The 17528-nt window shown below is 37.0% G+C and overlaps 1 protein-coding gene across 11 annotated transcripts in view; it reads left to right on the top strand.

Annotated features, from left to right (window-relative positions):
* Positions 1 to 17528, top strand: part of CTNND2 (catenin delta 2) — a 644010-nt gene that overhangs the window by 420238 nt on the left and 206244 nt on the right. The window lies entirely within an intron of this gene.

Genomic DNA, 17528 nt, shown 5'->3' with positions numbered 1-17528 from the left:
CAAACAAAGTGCTGCACAAAGGCTTCCTGCTGAAGGATGTGTGATTATCAGTAACTTATTTCGTGTGGGTCCGGTTCTTGGGCCTGATAACTGAAAATTCAGAGCAGTTTCTTCATGCCGTGTAGGAAGAAGGGGGCTGCCTTTCCACAGAGGGACATCCTAAATGAAATGTCCTCGTGCAGTCAGTGCGCAAGCCTCCACTCCTTAAGCACTTCTTGAGGTCAGAACGGTGGCAATGATCTTCTTTTAATCACTTTATAGTGTGTTTGCAATGAATTGTGTCATCTAGAGGGAAGAGAAGTTTGAGAGGAGAGTAGCACTGCATTCACGTTTGGCTGCCCTGCCAGGGTATAACAGTGTAGGAGCTGTTGATGACTACATGCATGTGACAGAGTTTCACAGGGCAACTCAAGAGCTGGTTCTCAAAATGCACGCTGAATTCCTCTCCACATTTTCCTTTCCAATTATTGGTGCTTGCTGATTTGTTTTTGGAGTCAGCTAGGTGGAAATACTTTCCTTGAGGGCTCTGTTTATCACCCCCTATATGCTTGTAATCGTATCAGTTGTGCACATGGGTACAGTGAAAGTGAGCCTAATAGTTTCTAATCCCCAGCAGGTTTATTACTAGGCTAGACTTGCCTCATAATAATACAGCTAACAGCTTTTCAGAATAATTTGAAATGGGAATGCAGAGGCCTTATTCCTGTCCTGTTACATATTCATTGACATAAAGATCAGTCTGTTACTGAACTTGCATCTTTTTCTTCTACCATTTTAAAAGAAAATAAGGTTTTGGCTTAGATTTTGCTTTTATGTCATGACTTAGTTTTTAGTGAAGTGTTTTGTGTTTTTTTTTGTTTTTTTTTTAAATTAACACTATGCATAGAACTGGAGTCATCAGCTTCTGAACTACTTTTCAAGAATCCATTATGAGGAAAACTGCTGCATTTCCACTGCTAAAAAGGAAAAAAAAAAAAGTGTTTTGGAAGGGTGAAGGGAAGAACTGGTAGAGTGCTTTTTTGTTCAGAAAAATAATTACAGGGAAAAATTCAGGAAAGCAATCTATGCATCAATCTTCCTAAAATGTATTTCAGAGTATTATTTATATTGCTTCTGTACAATTAAAAATGGAATGGATGGCAGAGGAATGATAGAGCTGGTAGGTGACAGCTGATGCATTCAAAATAGTGAAGGTAGCCCGTCACGCTTGTGTTGACAATTTCAATATAGCCTGAAGGATAATGAAGTGCACGAAAGTTTCCAGAACCATTTTAAAATAAACTATTTATGAGCTCACTTCTCTATCATTTTAAACTTCTTTGGAAAATGGAGTTCTGTGCACATGGTATTGATTTATTTCCTTGGTATCACAGGCTTCTTGGGAAAGCTCAGCCCACAGTGCTCCCAGTTCTGATGAGCAGCAGTATGCCAGCAATATAAGCTAAATTTTGCAGCCTTTTCAAAGAGGAAATTCCATTTACTTCGGAATGCAACTTTGAATGGAGTAAATGCAGCAATGTAAAGGAATTTTGAAATGAAGAGTTTACAGTGGGCCTTGATCAGCAGTGGTTAAAGATGCAAATTGGGATTTTTAGAGCCCTGTTATCTTTTGTAGGTTTCTTAGGAGAAAAAGACTTGTATGACATTTTTGGATTAAGACAAAAACTGGTGAATTTCATGAAATTGAGTGACAATAGCTTGCACTTATGTGTTTGCCCTCAGTACAGCCAAAGGCTGGGGGTTTATCAATATATGTTCCTTGACTTTGTGCAACTTCCTCTGTGGGGGGGGGAAATGTTACAAATGTCAAATTTGTGAAGTACATGTAATGAGAAATACATAGATAAAACTTTCTGGGCTGTTTCCTCTAAAATGCCCTTGTAGTTTCCTTCTACCGCTGTTTAATAAGAGATGGATAAGTCTCTTATCCTCTGTTGGATAAGTCTCAACAGCCAGCAGTAGTTCAGTTTGGTGTTTTTTTTGTTTTTTTGGTTTTTTTTTGGTGGTGGTGGTCATTTTGTTTTGTTTGTTTTGTTGTTTGTGTTTTTTCTACATTGGGGCAGATAATGCTGGGGGGGGAATGTTTCATGGATAATAACTGTCTATGTGAGTAACTCACTCAAAAATGTTTAGATGTCAGTGTAACAAGAAATTTCTGCTGCCAACATCTCTTTAGCGTAAGGATTTCATTGTAATCTGGATGTCATGGATCCAGCTTTATATTTTTTTAATTAAACCTATAGAGAAATATATTTTATGTTTTTATATTAAGACTGAAGTTTGAATTCCTCTCTCAGTGGTTTAAAAAAAAAAAAGCAAATGGACTTTTAGTAGAGTGAGTAGTAGTTTTAATATGCTAGTGTTTGGTTTTGGTTTCTAACTTCAGAAAAATAATAATATTCTTTTGAAGTAAAAGCCAAAAATAGTATGAAAACTAACTGGAATAGATATAGGTGTTTTTGAGTTTTCTAGGAAGTCAGAGGCCTATTCATTCAGTGTTTAGAAAGCTCAGAGGCAAGAGACCTGGCTGCTATCAGCTGAGCATTGTAGTACTACTAAAAAAACGTAATCTCTGACTTGAATTCTTTTACCTCAGGGAAATAAGTTTTTGGGAAAGAGAACATTGGCTTCCCTGTTCTCCCTAAACCCATGCAAACATTAAGCTTTGTAATACTGAATTCTCTTAGAATCCCAATAAAAACTAGACTGTTGTGACAATTTATGTATTCTTCTCAATGTATGCAGGTGATAGTGGTAATGATGCAACTCTGGTGAGAACATGCATCTTAGATTGAAAGCTATGAAAAGTGCTAGGTGAATTATTCGCCTGTATTCCTTGTTAAGATGTAAAACAAGGGTAAATACATGGATTTGTGCTGTTGTTTCTGTGCATCTCAGTAGCATTTAAATGGTCCAGTGGTTTCATTTCACTGTACATGATATGATTACATAAAAATGCACATCCTTGCATCAGAAAGCTTATGTTTGACTTGAAATGCAGGAAGATAGGATGAGCAAGAGAAGGTAGAAAGTAAGGCAGGGTTAAAAATAAGAACAGTTAAATTGTTTAATTATGTGCATAGATTTACCTCTATGAATCACTCAAAAGCTTTTATTCTTCTCAACAAATAATTGCTAGTATCCCCAGACTGCTTTTAATATAGTGAACGTTTTGCTGCTTTTTTCATAAGCATGTCTCAGTAGAAAATGCAGGATTGGGAGAGAAAGGGGTAGGTCAGCTGTGAAAGTCTGTAGGAAGGAGTCTTTGTGAAAATTGCAAAAATGTTTTTTGGAAGACGTGGACAAATATGTGCTCATGGTCGGCGTTACAAAATCATTTCCAAGAGTGCAGCAAAGGGCAGAAATGTGAAGGACCTTGGACATCTATGAAAACTCTGTGGAAAATGTAGCCAACTATATTCATCAGTCTCATGCTGTCATCTTGTAAAAATAAAAACTGCTATGAAAGCCGTGTTGCTAGAAAAACAACAACAAAAAGCATATCTTTGAAACAGGCTAGGAGCCTAAATGTTCAAGTATTAAGTTTAGTCAAGTAACTCAGGAAAAAAAAAAGTGGTTTCTTTACCACTCCACACTTAGCATTTCCTAGGTTTTAGTCTATGTTCATATATATGCCTGTGTGTGTGTGTATTTATGTGTATCTATACATATAGTATTCAGGACTTCTAGGTCAAGCACATTTTTGGCCACTGGATGTTTCAGAAAGTGGAAGCACAAAGCACAGAGGGTTTTTTTTTGTTGTTGTTGTTGGTGGTTTTTTTTGTTTTTTTTTTTTTACAGTGACACACTAGTAGGAATTTAAGTCTTTTTGTATATATTACAAAAGCAAGTATAAACACACACTTCTGGTGAATATATCTATATATTTATTACACAGAATCCATAATCCATGTATACATGGCATAGAGCTGTATGCCCTATGCCCTGTTTCTGTATGTAGGTGGGGATACAGAATATGCTCAGGAGCAGCGTGTGATTTTTGTTCAGAGGCACACCAGCGTCATGTTAAAAGGATGTGCTCTTTCCAGAAAGGATTTGGTTGTTCTTTCTCTTTGCTTCAGGTAGAGATGTTGCCCACGTCCTTGTGTGTTCTTTGTACTAGACAGTCCAAAGAGCCTTCTCTGCCTGCTCTGAAATGATGAGCTCAGAAGCTGCAAATTTTACATACCCAAATTCAACTTGCTTGTTTATAAAGTGTAAACTGCACTATAATTTTATTTCAGTTGTGTCTGTGGTATCTGTCAGTGACAGACATCTCAATGAAAGGACTTGTTAATTTTCAGTGTTTTAATAGCAGGCAGGTCACAGAGAACTTCATGTTTTCAAGTACAGAGAAAGTATGGATGCTTTCGTTAAACCAAAACAAGCAAAAAAAAGGTGTTTTTTTTTTTAAAAAAAAAAAAAAATAATTTTACAACACCGTATACTAAATCTGATTCAGTGGTTGTAAGGGTGGAGGCCACCCCTGTCAAGCAGACTGATGTGCTGCATCATACTGTAAGTTATATGAAGAACCCAAATATGTGTTAAGGTAGTGCAGTTCCAAAGTAACAAGGATTGCTTCAAATCAGTTTATGTCAGCTGGTATGAAAAGAAAGCCTGGCATCTTACTAAGGGTCTGATATTTGGAAGCTCTACCCCAATAAAATCTGTATGTAAAATTGAAGTTCCCATCTTTGTTTCATGAGTGGGTTTATGATTAAAAAAAAAAAAAAAGCAAGTAGGTTTTCAGTTTGAAGGAGGCAAGGGAATAAATAGGCTTTGGATTAGTTGTAGATGATTGGCTTCCTAGGAGATACTGCTCTTCCTGGAAGACATACAAATGAGACCTGAACTTGCCCAAACTTTAAGGAGGAGGCTCTGTATTAATTAGTATTTTAGTCTCTGTCTGTGAGCAAGTCTTTGCTTGGTAAAACAAGTTTGACGTATAGTACAGCAAAGTTGTTCTTCAGATGAGATTTAATTGTTGACACATATGGTAGTTTTTTGTTTTGGGATTGTTTTTATGTTTGAATTGAATGCAGCAATTTTTTAAGAACAATCATTCCTGATTATGGTTTTACTTTTACTGTTAAAGGCTCAAATCCCCCTTACTGAGGAGTAGTGGAATAATTTTAAATGATGGCATGCTACATCACATTAGAAGATGCTTCCTTCTTTTGGGCAGGAAGCAGACTCCCATCGAGCTTAATGGAGAATTATATTTTGCAGACTTAGAGGATAACGCTTGCCATGGAAGCTTGAGAAATGAGGGAAAGTAACAAAAGCCAGTTCTCTGGTTTTCCTGAGGAGTGCTGGAGAATGTCACCCTGCAATAATACAAGCCTAACAAGAATCAAGTGAAGAATCCCCCTGGTGCGAACCTCACCTGCACACCAAAGAATTCGGTCCCCCTGGTCCTCAGAATAGATAATTTCCTCCTGTCATGTTCGCTTGTTTGACACTTTAACAAGATGTAGTTGAGTGATCTTTAACAAGTAACTAAAAATACGTAGTAGAGTGACAGATATAAAACCAGTATGAATTAAAATGGTCAGAAGATTGACATTGAAATGTTTCTTCTAAATTTGTCAAAGGGAAAAGAAGTAGAAAAACACTCGAGCTACGGTGAAGTAGATTTACGTGTGAACTCCAAGAGCAGTGTTCCTAGTGGTACATTTGCTTCCTACTGTTGTAATCCCCAGGGGTATTTCTAGCTCCCTAATTTCTGAATTATTCTTATTTAAGTATGACCTATGGGACACTAAAGTTTGCTTTTAGCATTTGGTTAAACTGTGGCATGTATGTGTCCCTGCCAAATAACACTTCCTTGGAATGGAGATTGGTGTCTGCCCTTTATTTTCCCCTTTCTTATTACTTCTAGAGCCTCTAGCGATGTGCTGCATGCCCGGGTGTACAGCTTTCTCTTCAGCTCAAAAGCATTCTCTGTGCTTAGGCTGGGGATTCTGTCCCATTCCTTCACACATAAAGCTTATTTTCCCTCACAAAACAAGATGCAAATTTAGTTTTCTTGGGATAACTGCTAACTTCTCTTGTGAAAGAGGAGAAATTTGGAGCAGAATTTCATTATGGCTGCACGGAGTTCGGTGAGAAGCCAGGGGGTGAAGCCGAACTCTTACTCACTTACATGTACGTACATCCCAGAGGCAGTGTAATGGCACCTCAGCCGCAGACCATGAGTATGACTTCATTCCTCATCATTCAGAACAACTCATAAAGCAAATTGCAACCTAAATTTGGTAGAGGAAGAAACATGCATACTCCCTGAGGTGCGTATTCCCTGCTATACTGTGCACAGTGTGTTTCTGCTGCATCAGACTTTGGTCCCCATCTTGTTTATTATTTGACTGACTTTTCCTCACTGACAGTGTTCTAGCTGGCAGAGCCAGGAGATTTCTGGAGCAGGTCTAATGGAAAAAAAAATATGTATTTGAGTTGGTAGATGAAGCTGTGAGTGTTGATAGTAAGCTGCTGCTTACAAATTGCTTATGGATTAGTTTAACAGTAGCAGCTTTCAGTATGTATCATGTTTCTGGGAAGCAATACTGGAAGAGATGCCTGAATTTTATTTTTCAACGTTACAGGTTGTATATCATGTAATTAAAAAAAAAAAAACAACCAACCAAACAAAAAAAACAACACTCATCTTAGTGAACGTGGACGTAACATATTGTTGACTAAGAGGTACACAACCGCTGATTAGAAGATGGCTACTGTTTGTTTTGTAGATTAAAAAAAATATATTTTTTCATGTTGATTTACTTGGTTGCTTGAGTTACCTGTGGGGGGGCCTAGGAGGTGATGCCTTTTTTGTCTTCCTCCCACCACTTCAAAAATTGTAATAAGAGTCAAATTCAGTCACAGATTTTACAGTATGCCATATGGAAAGCCATATGAAAAAAAATAATGTTAAAAAGGTAGGTATCAGGAATCTTCTGTCATAGAAAGCTAGTGAATATTTTCAGAATTCAAGCTGACCTGAAAGCAGTGGCTTAATGTCCCATTTACTTGTTTTAGGATGTATCAAGTTCACTGTCTCCTTTACCTTGGAAGTCCTGCCAAAGGGTTCTGCACTTGAAAAATAATCAAAAACATGCAATCACGTCTGCCTTTCCCCACGGAAGGGCACTCACTGAGGGGTGTAAGGGTTCTCATTGGAAACAAATTAGTAAAGTTGAAGTTGATGCGAAAACGTGAATTATTTAAAATATGACATGTTCCGTGTTTGCAGATTTCAAGTTATTTGAATGTGTTCTGAGATGAGTTGTCTCTGCATCTTCATTCTGAATTTACAAAACAATTTAAATATGCAAAATGATTTTGTTGTATCTGCTGATTGGAAAAAAATGAATTTGTTCTGTACTTTTTAATTTTTTTATAGTCAAAGAATATTATAGATGTATTCAGTGAGAATGCATATGCATGAATGCACATATACGTATTCAGTTACAAATATACCCTTCTACAGCTTTTTGTGACTAAAAAAAAAAGTTGTGCAATTGCATTTCAGTCTGCATTCTGGAACATTAAGCTGTACTTTTCAAGTACGTGAAAAAAAATTTTTTTTGTTTAATAGAATTTGAGCATAGAGAGGACTTTGAATTTGAGCACAGTACCTCAGCACTTTAATATACGAATTTAGAAAGTATAAAATGCTGAGAGTGGGAGGTTTCTCTGCACTTTCACATACGATGGCTTTCTTTTTCACAAGCTGATTTGTTCTATAATTTAAAATTTACTGTTTTGATGACAGTTTACATTTTTTCAGTGAAATAGTAGCTACTAATTTGACAAGGTTTCATCTACTGACTATTTGCCAAAGTTTTGTTTCCAGTATAAAAAATAAAATGTAATAGGGAGAAGGGGGAAAACACCCAAATTTGTGTTTCTGGCAATCCAGTGTTCATTTCCACAGAGCCTGTCTGGGATGGGGGTAAAGGGTGGTGCAATAAGAAACCACTTTTAAGGTGAAGGAAAAGTTAATCCCTAACATGAGTATTTCTTCTGATATCAAGTCAATCACACTAATGCAAAGGCCTTGTCAGTGCCATGAGTAGCAAAGCTAGGAATAAGCTGCATAATCAGAATTAGTTTCTTTTTGGTTTATATCAAAAAGATGCTGAAATTGATACTTTTGCTGGTAGTCTCTGTCAGAGTAACCTATATTGGTTGGAAGTCACTTTCTAAAGTGACTTTTTTTCACGGTACAATCCTTTGCTTTTTTTAAATTGGTTCATACCAGTGTATTTAAATGAGGTTAGTCTACCCAGCTTTTTTGAAGAAGACTAGACTGTATAAATGCGTAAGTACTTCACCAGTCTTATAAGAAGAGGTCTATACATTCTACACCCATGCAAAAATAATTGAAAATGCATGAAAATGCTTCCTCTTGTAAGTAAGAGGCGGATCAGGGAGAAAATTACTCATTTTTCAAAGTTTGTTGTATAATGTGTAAGAACACAAAGAAAATTTGGGAAGCATTTTCCCAAGGGCATAAGCCTCTTAAGAGGATGAATCCCTAAACATTTATCTTTTATGTTGGAATACTTCATTGTAACTCATCTGTGACAGGAAGTGTAATGTATGATTTACAATAAATGCTCTAAAATGTACTGGTCCACAGATATAAAACAGAATTGAAATTGCTTTCAACCTCTCTTTAAGTTCCTAGTGTTGAAGATGATGCCACTTTTCACTAAAGGTAAGCTTACAATGCTGCTACTGTTGGGCAGGCAGCATAAGTAATATAATACAAATCTGAGCTTAGCAGCCTGGGTTTTGATAACAATGTGCAGAACCAAAATTGTTCTGCAAAGCAATTTGAGGAAGGAGTCTATCAGTTTCTATCTCTATGGGTAGGTGAGGCAGTTTTAGCTGAAATGTACTTTGAATTGTCAACATAAACTCTAGTTTATGCATACTCTTGAGATTACTGAATTCTCAAAATGATACTATTCTGTTAAGAAAATCTATTTGTTTTATGTGAAAGAAAGATATCTGTCTGTAAGACTTCCAGAGGATGGTATTTGAATGTATGACTGTGTTTACATAGCATATTATTCCTAGTGTGGATTGGCTCCAATTCTGCAAATTTTATCAATGTTACATTCCACTGTTGTCTTCAAAAGAAGACTGATAGCACTAAGGGAGTGATAAATATACATGTGTGTATCTATGTGCGTGTGTGCTCATCACAGAGACAGACTTAGGCTAGAAATCCGAGAAAGGATGTGATGAAAGGAGTTAGAAGTAGAACTTTGGAAAAGAAAGGGATGGGGGTCATGTGGCACCTCTCATCTTTCGTTTGTACTGTCTAGTGCAGAGCTCAGCCTGCATCATGCCATAGGATGCCCATAGCACTGCTGGGCAATCCCAGCATCTGTAGATCTAGTTTGGCTTATAAAGCACAAAACCAAGTCATAATTTAGTATCTAACAGCTTTTGCCTAGGTATTTATGTTTAAACTTCACCCAAGAAACAAAGCTTTGCTTTCCTGATTGCTATAAATACTAATTTTTGATACATATCACAGTCCTCTTTCCAGTACTTTGAGAGAAGTCAGATTTTTACACAGTCCCTTTCATGCATTCTTGATTGGTTTTTCTACAGACATCCTTGCATATCTGTGATCTACTTTTTTTTTTAATCATCACTGATTGCTTCAGGCCCAGTGATATTTACCTATTCCCTTAATCCCCTTATCTGTTAATTGGAAAATTCCTCTGAAATTTCTTTAGGTAGAATTAGACGTAACTTATTGTAACAGGTAGGAAGTCATATTACTTTATACTTCTAATTAGTAATTCTCTCTAGTAGAGAAATGCATCAAGAGGAACTCTTTCTGTAACTTTTCATAGTGTTTTTGGAAGTGGGATAAGGAGTTGGCTTGCAGTATCTTGTTTGGGATTTATTTTAATTACTTGAAAGTACCTTCTTGAAGCCTTTTTTGTTCGTTTGTTCTTAATTTTTTAGATTGATTGACAGCATATAATTATAAACTCTCTCATTGGCTTTTAAGGGTGCTTTACATCTCCTCAGAGGTTCAAGAACAGTGATTTTCTTATGTATGAATGAATGGGTAGTGGTTGGCCTTCCAAATTTCCATTGTTCAGCCATATGTTATTATAAGATCTACTGGCGAATAAACAACTGCACTGCATATGAAAACTTGTTGCCCAGTTTTCACAGAAAACTGTTGGGTTTATGCTCTACATATGTTATTTTGACCACAGGTTAAATGCAGAAATGTAGTATAAATCTAATGGTAAAAATGCTGAACACTGACTTGATCAAAAAATTGGCAGTTTTAATCGTGTTCCTGGTACAAGTTCTGATGCTAAGAATGTTTGCTATGCAGGATGGGAATATCAGCTCGTTTGAAAAGTAGAAACCATAATACTTAACACTAGCTTGTCATATAGCACATTGGAAATTATCCATTATAGTTGTTGAATGCTCATTTTTTCTGATACCCATATCTTTGCATAGGTGGACAAAGATGAGCTAGACTTTGAAAAACAATTTTTTTGATCTATTTTTTTTTATAATATTATTAAACTGAAAATCCTCTGGGATAGCAGAGTTTGTCCTGAACAACTGCTTCTTGAAGGCCACCTGGGTTTTTAGGTGATAAAACAATTTATTGAATTTTTTTCTTAACACTGATATTCAGGAGTACAATGCAAGATCTGTATTAAAATAAACTACCCTAGGGGGCTTCCCCATCATCTGTCTGTTTCGCACCCTCCAACCTCCATATCTTTTGTGCTCTGCTTACAGACTTTGCTTATATAAAATCCAGAATGGAAAATGGTTTGTGCCGATACTGAGCATTTCTTACCTCATATGGCGTACGTTTGTTTATAAATTCCAAAACATTAATTATTTTCATTATACTATACAACATAGAATGAAATAAATCTTGCAGGTTTTTAGACTGGGAGCTTAGCAAGCTATTAGCTGTGTGGCTTCTTGTCTGTTTATTGCAAAATGTTGTTGAGAACTTTGTAAGATTACCTTAGTTTTTCCAACACACTGTTCCTCACAGAATTGTTTTCTAGATTGCCTATCTTGATTACATCATTGTTAAGTAGCAACATAACTCATCAAAAATATCCTAGCCACAGAACTATCCTTCCCTTGGAAGAAATAGTCAGCACTACAGAATGACAGATTATTCTGACGTTATCAGAGTAGAGAGTTGAGTGCTGATACAGGGAAGTGAAGCTGTGTATTTATACACATATATAATATATATATATATATTATATATATATTATATATATATATATATAAGTCATTGCCACCTGGTGTGTTTCTGTGATGACTGGGCAAGGTTCAACTGGCCTGAGGTCTTTGGGCTACAGTAGTACGGTACCTCATCAGTAATTGCAACTGAAATACATACCTGCTACACTGCATGCTGTTCAGCTTTGTCATAATTATGTGACCTCCAAACTTGAATTTAAGTGCATAATATGGAAATTGAGTGCCCCAGCATCTCTTGACTTTTTACCAAGGTTGTTCCTCAGTGAGAAAGAACAAGTGTATATGTGTACAAATACTATTCACAAATGGAGCAGATTCAGTAGAGGCTCTGTGTGCAACCAGGTGATGCTTTCTTTAAAATGTTTCTCATCAGCTTTCTTTCAGCTGATGAGAAACATTTTAAGCATGTCTAAAGATTGGGGTGGGAGGGGGTTGGCCTAAAATGAAAGCATTATATGCTGACTGGGTGTTTGGCATAAACCGTGGTTATCCTTTTCTGGTGTGCTATTTCAAAGCTAAAATGCTTTATCATTACTACTACAAAGTATTTTCATTCAAAACTATTACATTTTTAGTAGTTCACTATGTTATGAGTCTAAAATGTGTGTATGACCAAAAGCTGGGTAGTTTTATGCCTTCCTACACTTAAAATTCTAGCAATAACTGCAATTTTTAGGTCACCGGGTGATTTTTTTTTTTGTAAAAGTTGGTAGGTGAGGTTGTTTATAAAAAATGAATCTTGTGCTGGACAGTATTCTAGTATTAAACAAGTAAGCTGAGGAAGGCTAGAATTTTGGCTGCTTTTGTTACAGTCTGATATTGCTTCTTTGAAAACAAGCAAGGTCTTCGTAATCCATCCAGATCTGAGGATCAAGTGCAAAGTTAGTACAAGAAGAAAATTAAAAATGCTGACTTGTTTACAGGGTGGTGTTAGAGAAAGATGGAGCAGCCCAGTCCTATAAACTAACTCAGATCTGGTAGACCTGGATAAGCATAATACTGTGTAACACTGCTGATCGGTTCCTTCCTGGTAACTGGCTTTAAGACATGCAGTTTTGTCTGGCTAAGCCAAGATCTCCATAAAGCCAGGAAAGAAGAGATGAAAACAAAGAAGGGCAAGAGAAAACGACCTGAGTAGACATCAGCAACTGATGTCTCTTTCAGGATAGCACACAAGAATTAGTGGCTGTCATCCATCTCCTGCCCTTTGATTTAGCCTGCTTGAGATGCCTGTTGGAAACCAACCTAAGAGAAGGCCGTGAATTCCTCTGATTCTTGAGAGGTTATAGGTGGGCCCTATGGTCTGTCTGATAGTCAGGCAACACTTCCTCTGCAGACTCAAAATGAGTCTACTCTTCTGTTAAAATAATGTAAGAAAGATTATTTATTTAATTTTAACTTTTTTTTCTTGTCTCGTACCTTATTTACCAAATCTCCATTGAGCATGCCATTGATCTGTATTCATTACCATCCTTGGATTATTTTTGTTGCTTTGTAGAATAGAATGCTTTCCTACGTGACCTATTGATAAGTTTTTACTTTCTAGATGTTGAAATAGTTCAGCCTGTAAGGCCCCGGTTACCTGTTTTAAGCTACTATGACATGCTGAGGCCTCCTCTTACAAGACAGCCTCTCTTTCCTGCTTAACCAGTGGCAAGAGGATCAATCAGAAGAGGTGCTCTATGAGGGCTCAGGATTTGAAGCAGAGAAGCTTTGCCATAATCACTCCTCAGCCTGTATACCCTCTTTCTTCTCATGGAAGATGTAGAGGCTTCATCATTACGTCGTTGTCATATAATCTACCCAAGACAGCTGCTATGGAGTCAGTGTTTTTCAGCTGAGCAGAGTTATAACTGACCAATCATTTTCTCAAGCCAGAGTCAAAAAAAAAAAAAAAAACCTCCTCAAGCTCACTTTTCAGGAAAAAAAAAAAAAAGACTCCTAGCCAAAATTCGTATGTAGGCAGTGACAGAGAAACAAAGAACATGGCATCTTTCTAGAAAATCTGTCTCTGAAGGGCCTTCAGGAAGGAATATTACTTTAAGTCTTCAGCCACTAGGAAAACTGTCAGGGCTCTAGTTCTTTTCCTTCCCTCATTTGTGTGTGCATGCACACATGTAAGGAAAAGATGAGGAATGCCAAGCCTTCTGAATAGATTAAGCAAAACTGAAGAAGAAGCTCTATGTCAAGACAATGGATTTAGCATCTCTCGCTGGAGCGGTATCCTAAAGAGGTAAGCTGATGTGAGGGGTCTGATGGAATATTATCTGCATATCCACAGTGGTTTGCACCATTAGCAATTCCTTTGCTTTTCCTCTTAAGTATGCTTATAGATACTAAACATCAATATTCATAAGCTGTACCTTTTGCAGTTGCAGTTTAAGGATAACTTTCATAACTTCCTAAAGCAACGCTCGTAGGAGTCTTGCAAGAAGTTATTTTAAATCTTTTTTGCAAACTCTGTATCCTGAAGCTTATAATACATTGAAAAGAGACTATTACAGTATCCTCTTACAAGAAAGATGTAAAATCCTTCTGAGAGAAGTCTTGACCATACAGCAGTTTTTAAGGATTTCGTACAGATGGATGTACTAATGGTATGTGTACAGCTAGATGGAGAGGCGGTCTTTGCAGTTTTTTTTACACTTACAGGCACGTTGCTGTTGATACAAAGACAAAAAGGAAGGAGCAGTCCTGAAAACAGCATAAGCTTGTATGGAGGGTGCTATTCTTGAGGTATTAACCCTGTTTCTCTACAGAAGGATTTGCTGATGTGCATCATGGTACTTAAGCTGTATTTGCTGTGCCTATTTCTGAAGTTTGTTTAGAATATATGTTCTTCAGACTAGACCCTCAGTGAAAGGAGAATAGAATATTTTCATACAACTTCCTTCCAGAGTCTGTTCTTTTCCCAGGCTTACCTCACTTTAGATAAGTTTCTGGAAATTTTTGATGTCCACTTCAAACCATTGGTGAAGAGAAGGCAGTTGAAAAAAACACTAGGTTCTAGATGTTAGGAAATATGCTGTCCACTAAGATTGTGTGTTCCCACAGTAAGTTAAGGAATAGCAAATGGTGTTGGATAAAGGAGATAAAGAAGATAAAGGAGGGGGCTGAGACCCAGCTTCGTGGTCAGAAGAGTAAGACTGAATTGCCTGAAGTGTTGGCAAGCAATTGTGTAAGTAAAATTACGGTGAAAATCCTTAGACAATTACTGTCATCACTGTTCCACAGAATGCAAGTAACCAGGTAACGAGTATGCTTTTATAAATGTCATCTTGCAGGCATTCATTTGGACTGGCAGAACTTACAACTGCAGCCAAGGAAGAGCAGCATCGTGCTGTACGAGGCTTTACATTTACTAATGCCGATGCTATTAAAATCAGCTGCCACGTAAGACCTGAGAGGGAAGTCAATTTAGAGAACCTTTTTAAGTCAGGAGACTGCTAATCAAACTTCACTTTAAAAGTGTGCAATTAAATATTATGCTAACTTCCCTCATTGTTTTCTGTTACAGATCTTTTATGCATCCTTTTTTTTTTTCCTTTAATAAAGATTGCCTTTATTAGGTTTCAGATGCATATTCAAATGTGCACATACTGCATGATTTGTCTTTTATCATAGCATACAAGGGCAGCTGAAATTGTAAGAAAAACTACCGTGAAATAGCAGTACCCAAAGCATGCTGTTAAAGCAGATACATGTCCGCTGTCTACATTATGCTTTCTCTCTTTAATACTGCTGTTATGCATCCAGGAGAGTTTGTTATTTTCTTTCTCTCAGATTGCTGTTGACTTCTACCTGTGATTTTTAATGTGGTCCATCCACTTGTATCCTTCTGAAAGAGAAAGCAAAGTAACATTGGAATAGCAATTCTGAGTCTGCATTTATCTAGTTTCCCTTTGAATACAAGTGAGCTTCAGCATCCCATCATGTGGCATGTTTCTGAGCATATATGTACTGTGTGTGAAGATTTCTGTGGAAACTTCTACTTGGTGGTTTCATTAGGTGCTCCTTAGTTCTCATACTGGAAGCAATTGTAGACAGTATATCCATATTCCCCTTTTTCATGCCACTCATCATGGTATAGTTGTCTACTGCAAATCCTGTAACTCAGTTTTTTTTTCCAGGTTGAGGCATTCCCCAGGTATTTAGTAGCATCTACTGTGGAGGCCATTTTATAAGTTTTAGTCCTCTGTGACAGGCTTCTCTTCCTTTTTTTTTTTGTTGTGAGCTTTACTTCATTGCTTCTGTGAGAAGAAGATAAGAATTATGGATAAAATTCAAGTTACAGGCATATATGTTAAGAAAATGATAAAGCCATCTTTGTCTTAAACGATTTTCCTAATTGTTCAAATTCATGTTGATTTCATGGATGTTTCGGAGTACTAAGGTGACACTTTCTTAGAACTTCATTAAAATCCAAGACTTTGCTTTTCTGGAAAATAGTGTGCTCCTTCACATCTTCACAAGATTTCAGTGGTTTGTGTGGTTGCATGTGTTCATTGATTCAGTTTTTTAGAATAGATTCTAAAATTTGGCTAAGGTTTTACAGGCCTGTGGTTCCCATGCAACGCTCCTTTTTTTTTTTTTTTTAATTAACATTTCCTGCGGCATTGAATTTGAGACAGCTTTGTCAGTGAGGTCCCTACAAAGAGCTTGTTGAACTTTCCCACACTGAACATGGAAATAATGAATGTCTAGTTTCTGTGCTGTCACCTTCATCTTTAGGAATGTTCTTTTTGTACTGCATTTTGGACACCTGCTCTCAGGATTGTTTTTGACTCTTGATATATATTTGAAAAAGGATTTATCACTGGCTTTTATACCTCTTTGAAAATTGTTCTTGAGCTACTGTTTTGGCCACTGTTTTGATCTGCCACATTTTCTGTGTTTAACATGTTAGTTCATGATATTTTCTTTACCTTGCTTAAACAATTCCAGGTTTTCTGAAGACTTTCTTAACCTCCGATTCTGACCTTTCCCTGCTGTTTATTTATTTTTTATTTTAAATTAGTTTGCATTAGACTTCAGTATAATGTCCTAAACAGTGTTAAACTTTGGAAGAGTACAGAAGCTGTTAGTTGCTCTTCTTATCCTCTTTTTAGCAAACCTCTTCATTTTAATGTTATTCCTCTCCTTGAAGGCAAACACAGCTGTAGTGATGGGGGGTATGGGGAGGACATGTCTACAGAGGTATTTAATTTCTGTATAAATAATGAGTTTTGGTAGACTTTGTTTGAAATTATGGTCTAGACCTTTTGCGTAAGTGAGTACCAATGTGGAAATTACACTCCCTACATGATTAGCAAGGACTAGCCCTTGCATGCACTGACATTGCCAATAGCTAAAAGTTAACGCTGAGATCAACCTCCCCCTTTCACTGGTCTTTATTTATATCCTATTTGTAAAAATAGTGCTTTTTGCTTCCACTCATCTCTGTTTTCTCTGTGCATGTCATAGCTCCTGTCAGTGTTTTTGCTAGGTGCCTGGTAGTACAGTCTTGACGTTGTACCTGTCCTATTTGGGCTTGGGCATACACCTGGTTCTTGTTTATAAAGTAGATTACTTTTATGGAATAATGTTAATGACGTATGATGGAGTTCTTACATATTTAGTTTTCTGAAAGATAGGACTTGAGCTCTTAAATTAGAATAGTGCTTTTCAACTTTTTGCTGGTGATCATCACCGAGAAATGTACTTTGTAGGTAACAAAAGATCCATTTCCTTTAGAAGGTAGTAATTAACCTTTTAGGTTTTCCTTGGTAAAGAGAAACGATGAAAATGCTAATAGTTCTAATAGTTTTTCATAACTGACCACTAATTGTTCCTCAAAGTTCCAGAAAAAGGATAAGGAGCAGTGACATGGAAATGAGGAGACAACGTTCAGGTGCTCTTCTGCTACCCTTACCCTGTTACAGGAGAGAGACTTGAGGCACAATCACATAGGCTGTCTGAGATACCAGGCGAGACTCACTCAGGTACCACTGTGCAAGGAGGCTACGTTAAAGCAAGACATCAGAGAAAAGTAATTGTTACCACTACCGTAAATTTTACTTAATTTGTGGTTTTGTTTGGTCTTTTCCTAATTCATGTGGTAGCTAAGGTAAGCCTTTTCCCATGCCCTCTGAAAGAACAGAGGGAGCACAGAGAAACTGCTTGATAGCGAAGGTGTCTGATGTGAATCATGGAGTCTATAGACTTTTTTACAGGGCAGTTAAGGGGGCTACATACTGTAA

This window comes from Anas platyrhynchos, chromosome 2, assembly GCF_047663525.1.
Source record: "Anas platyrhynchos isolate ZD024472 breed Pekin duck chromosome 2, IASCAAS_PekinDuck_T2T, whole genome shotgun sequence".
In the NCBI taxonomy this organism is placed as follows: domain Eukaryota; kingdom Metazoa; phylum Chordata; class Aves; order Anseriformes; family Anatidae; genus Anas; species Anas platyrhynchos.
The sequence above is the reverse complement of the archived record's forward strand: the minus strand, read 5'-3'. Positions and strand labels throughout refer to the sequence as shown.